This window comes from Mustela nigripes, chromosome 3 (assembly GCF_022355385.1).
Source record: "Mustela nigripes isolate SB6536 chromosome 3, MUSNIG.SB6536, whole genome shotgun sequence".
Classification (NCBI taxonomy): domain Eukaryota; kingdom Metazoa; phylum Chordata; class Mammalia; order Carnivora; family Mustelidae; genus Mustela; species Mustela nigripes.
In genome coordinates this window covers 4239481-4246776 of record NC_081559.1, presented here as the reverse complement: position 1 = coordinate 4246776, position 7296 = coordinate 4239481, and the positions used below count along the sequence as shown (strand labels likewise).

Genomic DNA, 7296 nt, shown 5'->3' with positions numbered 1-7296 from the left:
TTGGTCAGTTCGGGAATCAAACCCGGGCATTGATTCACAAACCGCTTAAGTTCAGATTCTACGGCTTGAGATTTAGGTGCTAGAACAAACCAAACGGCTAGAGGTTGAAGGTGACATTTAACTTTCAGATGTTTTCAACTAAGAACTGAAAGGAAACATACCACAGGGCGCCTGAGTGGCTCCAGCTCCACATGAGACTCGATTTTGGCTCAGATCATGATCGCAGGGTTGTGACATGGGGCTCCCCGCTGGGCATGGAGCCTGCTGAAGATTCTCCCTCCCTCTCCCTCTGCCCCTCCCACCAAACCTCTCTCAAAAACGAACAGCACCCCCCCCCAAACTGTTAAGATACATACCCACATCCACACCCACACTCAGCCCAAACATGGCACCGTTGTTTGGCTGTCAGATAATTCATGCTATTAAACAGCAGGGGGAGGCGGTGAAGATTACAAAAAGTCAAACTCGGACCTATTCACTTCTCAAACTTAAGAGCCAAGTAAACGCAAAATCTTCGCATTTGGGTAATCTTAGACGTATGGCAAGTCCAGATTTCAACACAACATATTGAACTCCCTTGATAACATTGCCAATTAGTGGTTATGCACCCTTTGAAGAGCTCAAGGCAGGGGGTAGATTTATTTACCCTGAAATTAATGTAGCGTCAGGTCAGGGCCTCTCAATTGCAAGGACCTCTTCCAAGCCCTATACTTAACTCTGTATCCAACATTTGTATTATTTTTCTTAAAGAGGGCCTTAAAAGTATAAGCTTGGAGCTCCACAAAACCTAAGGTGGGGACAATACTACAGCAAAGGATGTCCGAAGTATTTTAACAGCAAAATAAAATCTGCTTCCCTGCAAATATCCCCAAAATATCAGAAATGTGTGTTTGGCTACATAGTGAGATTTCTGAGATCGAGTTCATTCCTTGAGTAAGTAGAAGCTTTTAGGAAGGTTATCCAGAAGTCCTGCATTTAAATTTAACACCAATTCCTCTTTTTTGCCCCAGTACCTTTGGCAAGGCTGTTCTCTCTTCCTGGAAGCTCTCACCCCTTTTGTCAGATTATCTCTTACTTGGTTTTTGGATCTCCACCCATATTCCTTGAAGACAGTACTCCCTAACTTCGCTGATCAGATCAGTGCTCATCTGTGTAGTGTCACTGCACCACACTTCTTCGTGGCACACAGCACACTGTAATTTTGCCCGTATTTGCACAATTGCTTATTATACTCCCATTTCTGCCATCAGACTAAAAAATGCATGAGACCGAGACATTGCCTTTCTTCTTTGGTGAGAGAAGCCCAAGCTCAGCACAGAGCCTAGCATGATACCTATCTGTAAACTGAGTAAAAAATGCACAACAGGGTTTAGAAGGAGTTGATAAGAAAAGGTCCTCTGGATATAGGTTTAAACACAAATTCAGTAAAAATTAAAAAGTCATTGTTATAAAGAATTACATTTTAGCTCATTATAATGCACATTGTCTGACAATTATTTACTGTCCAAGAATGAAATAGGCTATCTTAAAAAGTGGAACATGTCCTTCAGAAGTATATGTTTACTCCTAAGGATGTTGAAGAGGGAAACTCCATGCGGGTCTACAATTGGACCCACAGCAGCTAGATGATTTAAGATTTGTCCCAACTAGAAAGCTGGTAGGACTAAGGTCACTGACATCCAGCTTTTAGGATGGCATTTATGATGATGTGCATGTGTGTGGGTATGGTTCTGTGTTTAACAATAAAGACATTAACAGAACAAAATAGTTAGAAATTTATGTTCATTATAGGTAGAAACCAACACATAGGAGTAAGTATAGGTATGCAAATAAAAATGTGAGAACTGGTAATAACGTAATTCCAGAATGAATGAAGATTCTTCTCAAGATAAAGTAACAGGGGCTGAATTTAACCCCCCACCTGAATCAGCTAGAAAAGAAATCACAGGAAACCCAGCCTGTGACGGTAGAGAGGCGAAGAATAAGGGAGGTGACGTCTGCAATCAAGGAAGCGGCTTCTTTCTAGAGGCCCTTGCAGGCTGTGACATGGGGAAAGGGAACCAAGACGGAGCCCGCAGTCATACTGAGTGAGAAAGAGAGAGATCAGAGGTCAGAGAGGCCATGGTGCCAGGGGTGGGGAAAGAACCAGGAGAATGAGTAAGCAGAAAAGTTTTTGGAACTCATACGGGGCTGGGAATGACTCATGTTCTAGAGTGGAATGCAAAGGCCATTAGATGAGGCAGGGTTGGCAAACGAGAGCCCACAGGCCAATTCCAACCCACAGGTGGTTTTTAGAAACTTGCAAACCAAGCATTATTTTTATATTTTTTAAAAAATTATAAAGTACACAAAAAGAAAAATCAGCAAAAATAGGCAGGTAAACCCTAAAATATTACATATGGCCCTTTACCAAAAGGGTTTGCTGAACAAACAAAACACTGAAACAGTGTTGAGAAAGTTACCAGTTTAGCAGTGGAGATAAATTAGCCCAAAGCTAAAGGCTGCTCTGGACTCACCCTAACAGAAACAATCCTCAAAAGGATTTTACAAATTCATAGTAACTTAGCGAACCATGAACTAAATCTAACACTATTTACTGAAATACAACAAAATCCAGTGTCCCGAAACATAAATTTTGCACTGGGTGTCCAATAAAAAATGGCCAGATTTGTGGGGTCCCCACTCAATGGGGAGGGAATCTTCTTTTCCTTCTCCCTCTGCCCCTCCCTCTGCTTGTGCTCTCTCTCTCTCAAATAAATAAGCTAAATCCTTTTTTAAAAATGCCAGTTTGCAAAGAAACAAGAAAATATCACCCTGTGTTATTTGTCTATTGCTGTATAACATACTTCCTCCAAACTTGGTGGTTTCAAACAATAGTCATTTATTACTTGTTATAATTTTTTGTGAATCAGGAATTCTGCAAGAGCATAGAGGGGAATGCTTGTTTCTGCTTCACAATTTTGGGGGCCTAAGCTGGAAGATTAGAGGCTAGAATTTTCTGAAGACTCATTCATCAACATACTTAGAAGTTGATGCTAACTGATGTGGGCCACCTTAGTGGAAAGGAAAGGGTTAACAAAACTGCTCTAGTCATTTATTCCTTGCATATCTCCAGAAGAATCTGGAACCATGAATGACCCTTGGCCAACCACTGGGGATACAGGCCCTTAGGTGTCAGATGACGATTTTATTTGAGTATACGTGGAAAAATGGGCAGGACTGGACTAGCTTGTCAAGTTTCTCTGCACAAATATCAAAATTAAGTTATGCACATAGTTTCACTGTGGAGGTCTTGAGTTTCAGTTGCCACAGCTGGTTGCACAGCAAGATATGTTCATGTGACCAGCACACCAGAAAAACTTTGGACCCCGAGGCTCCAGCAGGATTCCCTGTGTAGACACATACCATACATGTTCTTATCAGTCACTGTTGGAGAGAAAGCACGTCATGTGTGGCCTCTGATGAAAGGTTCCAAAGCCCATTCTGACTGTGTCTGAACTCTGCCCAGTGAAAATATCTTTGCTGCTTTACTCAGTTATCTATAACCTTCTCTTCAGTCTTGTGAGTCCTTCTGGCCAATCATCAAACTTGGGGGCATTCTCAGGACCTTCAAAAACACTGTGGAAATACAAATCAAAGGAAAGCTGAGTATATAAGTTACCCATTGCTGTGTAACAAATTATCCCAAATGGAGCTGTTTTAAACAATAAACATGTATTATCTCCTAGTTTTTGTGTATCAGGAATCTCAGGGTGGCTTAGCGGGGTGTTCTTGTTCATGGTCTCCCTCAGTCTAGGTGTCAGGTTTGGCTGGGTCTGGAGACTTTGCATCCAGAACCCACCTACCTGGTGACTGGAAGAAGGCTTCCGCACCTCGCTGCTTGGATTCTCCACGGGGCTGCTCCTGTCCTGACTTCCCTCAGAGGAGGTGTTCTGAGAGAGAGTAAGAGAGACGGCTAGGACAGAAGTCACAGACTTTTATCATGTAATCCCAGAAGGGAAATAACTTTACTTCTCCCATATTTTATTAGCCACACAGACCCACTGTGGTACAGTGGGAGAGAGGACCATAAAGAGTGTCTATACCGGTGGTGGGGATCCTTGGAAACCACCTTGGAGGCTACTAGAACAGCTCTTTAAAAGCAGACAAGGTAGATTCCACAAGAAGGAATATTATCAGGGATAAAATATTATCAGGGATTGCTGGGACCTTTCATCACAGCAAAGGGGCCAATTCCTCAAGAAAATGAAAAATCCTATTCTGAGCTGCAAGACCAAATAGAGGTTTTCTCCACGTGCATTTGTTGTTATAATCACCCTCCGCAGGGGACGTTTGGCACGGGTCTGACGCCATCTGTGTTCCGTCACCTTCTTCATGCAGTGGTCCTGCTGGCTTTGAGGGAATCCGAAATGCAGAATTTTTTCCTTTAGTAATATAATTACGGAGATGCTGTTAAAAATAAAAGCTCATTTGTGAATAGTTCTGCTTTGAAGAAAAAAAAAGTTCGGTGGGAAACAGTCCCGTAGGTGTTAAGACAGAGTGTGGGGATTTAAGAAGTCACAGTTCAGCAGAGCAAGCAGGAAATCATAACCACAGACGAGAAACAAGGCCAAGACATCAGAGGCGATGAGTATCTTCAATGATGGACAGGCTAGCCAAATCTTACATGGGTGTCTGGGAAGGGGGAGACGGTGCTGGAAATTCATTAGCCAGGCCATAAGCATGTGAGGGTGAGACTGTCTTGTTCATTACTGACACCGTGATGCCTAGCGCATGAGTAAAATAATGTAAAATGTGTATCTCTTTATGCAAAAAAGAAGTCTGTAATGGGAGTGCCCACCAAAACGGACCAACAGTTTGAAGGACATCGCTTGAATAAATACTCCAGAATTTAGACTTTTATGTTTCAAGACTAGTATAGCTGGTCTTGTCCTCAATTCTAATAGCTTATGATTAGAAGAAAAGAAGAATCTGGAAGCAAATTACATACAAGGCTTCATACTTCCCCTGGCATTCGAGAGTGCCCAGGATCTGGCTTCTACTTATTTTTCCAGATTTTTCTGTCAGTTTTTGCCTTCTGGAAATCTGCCATTCCAGCCAAATTAACTAAATGCTATATTTTCTTGATTTAATTTGTACATTTATGCCCACTTCCTAATATCTCTGAAATGAGGAAGTATATTACAATCGGTGCATCTGAATTACGACCCTCTTTTAAGTATATCCTGTATTTTCTTCTTCAGAGATTCGGTGAAAGGCATTTTTTTCTGCCTCTTTTACATCAGTTGAAATCCAACCAACCTTTCCAGATGCAATTTACATCCCAAATCTCCTAAAACCCCTTCCTGACCAGCCCTTCTAAAAGTTTATTTACTTTCTTCTGACCTACGGGGTACCAAAACCTAAATTTACATATTCTGCACTACTTAATACATAGTTACATGTGTCCCCGTCTTATTTCTCCTTCCAGGTTATAAGCATCCAGGGGACCAAAAGTGTGCCTTTTACGACCTTGCATTTCACATAGAAGGCAACACATATTTTCCTCATTTACATGATCAGTAAATATTAATTCAGTGAATGCAGGAATATGCTAATAAATATACACAATTATATTTAAAAGAATGTAACTTATTTCAAATAATGGGAACAATAACAGTAGGAGAGGAAGCCCATGGTTGGACAGAAAAAAAACCCGTAGAACAGTATTACAGAATGGCATTTTTGCCAAATCTACAGGAAATTCCTCCCTGGCATATAGGATATGGATTTTATATATCATATACAGAACATTGTTTGGAAAACACAATCCTAATAGTTAGCATCAATTATCCCGGAAAGCCGGATGAAGTTGTTAAAATTATGAAAGTTCACAAGAGATTTTGCCGGTTTAGTTGTTTACTTCACACACACACAGAAAACAAAAGGCAGCAAAGTATGTGGATTCATTTTGCTGCGTAAGCTATGGGGAAGAAAGAGGAAAGCCGGCTGTCTTCAGGTTTGTAGCTTTATGTGAAGGGGATAGAGAAAGCCCAGAATTCAATGCATGGAAAGCTGTGAGTTATGAGATATGACAACCAAGAAATTAGATTAATTCAGAAAACTATAGAAGAAAAATAAATAGTTTTCTGGACTTGGTTGTCACAGAATTCTGGGGCCTAAAATACTGGTTGATTTAAAACCACAATCACACACAAGCAAGTGGAAAGGTCAGGGCAGTGGGTCAGAGCAGGCAAGTTGGTTCCTTTAACAACAAAACCCCCCTCTTGCTGTGTTAATGTGTAACTGAAGCAAGTTCCTTATTCAAGAGACACCTCTCCTGTGTGTTTTCCCTGCTCCGAGCGGTCCCATCAGAGGCAAGCTGCAGGTGAGAACCCTGAGTTCGTATGGAATCCCACACAGCCCCACGGCAGTTGATTAAACACGGTGGATGAGGGAGGTATTTATATCTTCACCTGCAGTAGCAAACAGTTAACTTTATTTTTTATTGCTAACCATGCAGTCGGCCCTGGGCTAAGTATTGACAGGTTTTAGCTGATGGGTGACTCCTAACAACCTGATGACAATACTCGCCCCTGTCACAGATGGGGACAGTGAGACATGGGTTAAGCAATGAATAGCATCAAGTTTGAACTCAGGACGTCCGCTCAGTGATGCGGAATTCCGTAGTCTTAGCCTCTGCATGAACGTGCCTGTCACATGAGCCCACCCATCACGGCTACGTATTCCACTGTTCAGATCTCACTCTCTCACCGCACAGCTGCGGAGCAGAGCGTCCCCATCGCCCCTCTTTGTGGCGACACAACGCTGGGACTCACACAGCTCAGCTAAGTTCCTCCATCTGCTCAGCTTCCTGTTCTCATTCGAAACATCAAGAATATTCCGCTGGAAAGCAGATGTTTCCAAATACCACTATTTCCTTTCGCTAACTTACTGCAGCTCTGACACTCCTTAACTCACCTATTGTCCCGTCGGGACAGAACGTGCCTTCAGCTCCGCTCAGGGTCGAGGCGGAGAAGCACGTTGGTCATTGCAGGAAGCACGCAGGGTCACTCCCTTCTGCGCCAGGCTGGAAGTCCAAAGAGGTTTGATAAATGAAAGACTTTTTATAACTCATTTGATACCAAAGCCTGGCCGGACCTAACCTCATTTAGCAACACAACCTGCCCTGAATTGACTCGAGGCTATTTTGGATCCTCACGGATCACAGTCAGTGTGAATTTTCATATGTTCCACGGCTGAAATATCAGTTCGATTTATCACAGGGTGCTGCCCAGACCAAACTGGGGGTGTTTG

The 7296-nt window shown here is 42.4% G+C and overlaps 1 long non-coding RNA gene across 1 annotated transcript; it reads right to left on the bottom strand.

The window, feature by feature from the left end:
- Nucleotides 1-2892: 2892 nt before the first annotated feature.
- On the bottom strand, nt 2893-7060 carry LOC132012807 (uncharacterized). Its single transcript, XR_009402766.1, has 4 exons — nt 6961-7060; nt 4317-4449; nt 3846-3932; nt 2893-3618 (listed from the first exon to the last, which is right to left on the bottom strand). It is a non-coding gene; the product is annotated as an uncharacterized LOC132012807 (long non-coding RNA).
- Between the last annotated feature and the right edge of the window lie 236 nt (nt 7061-7296).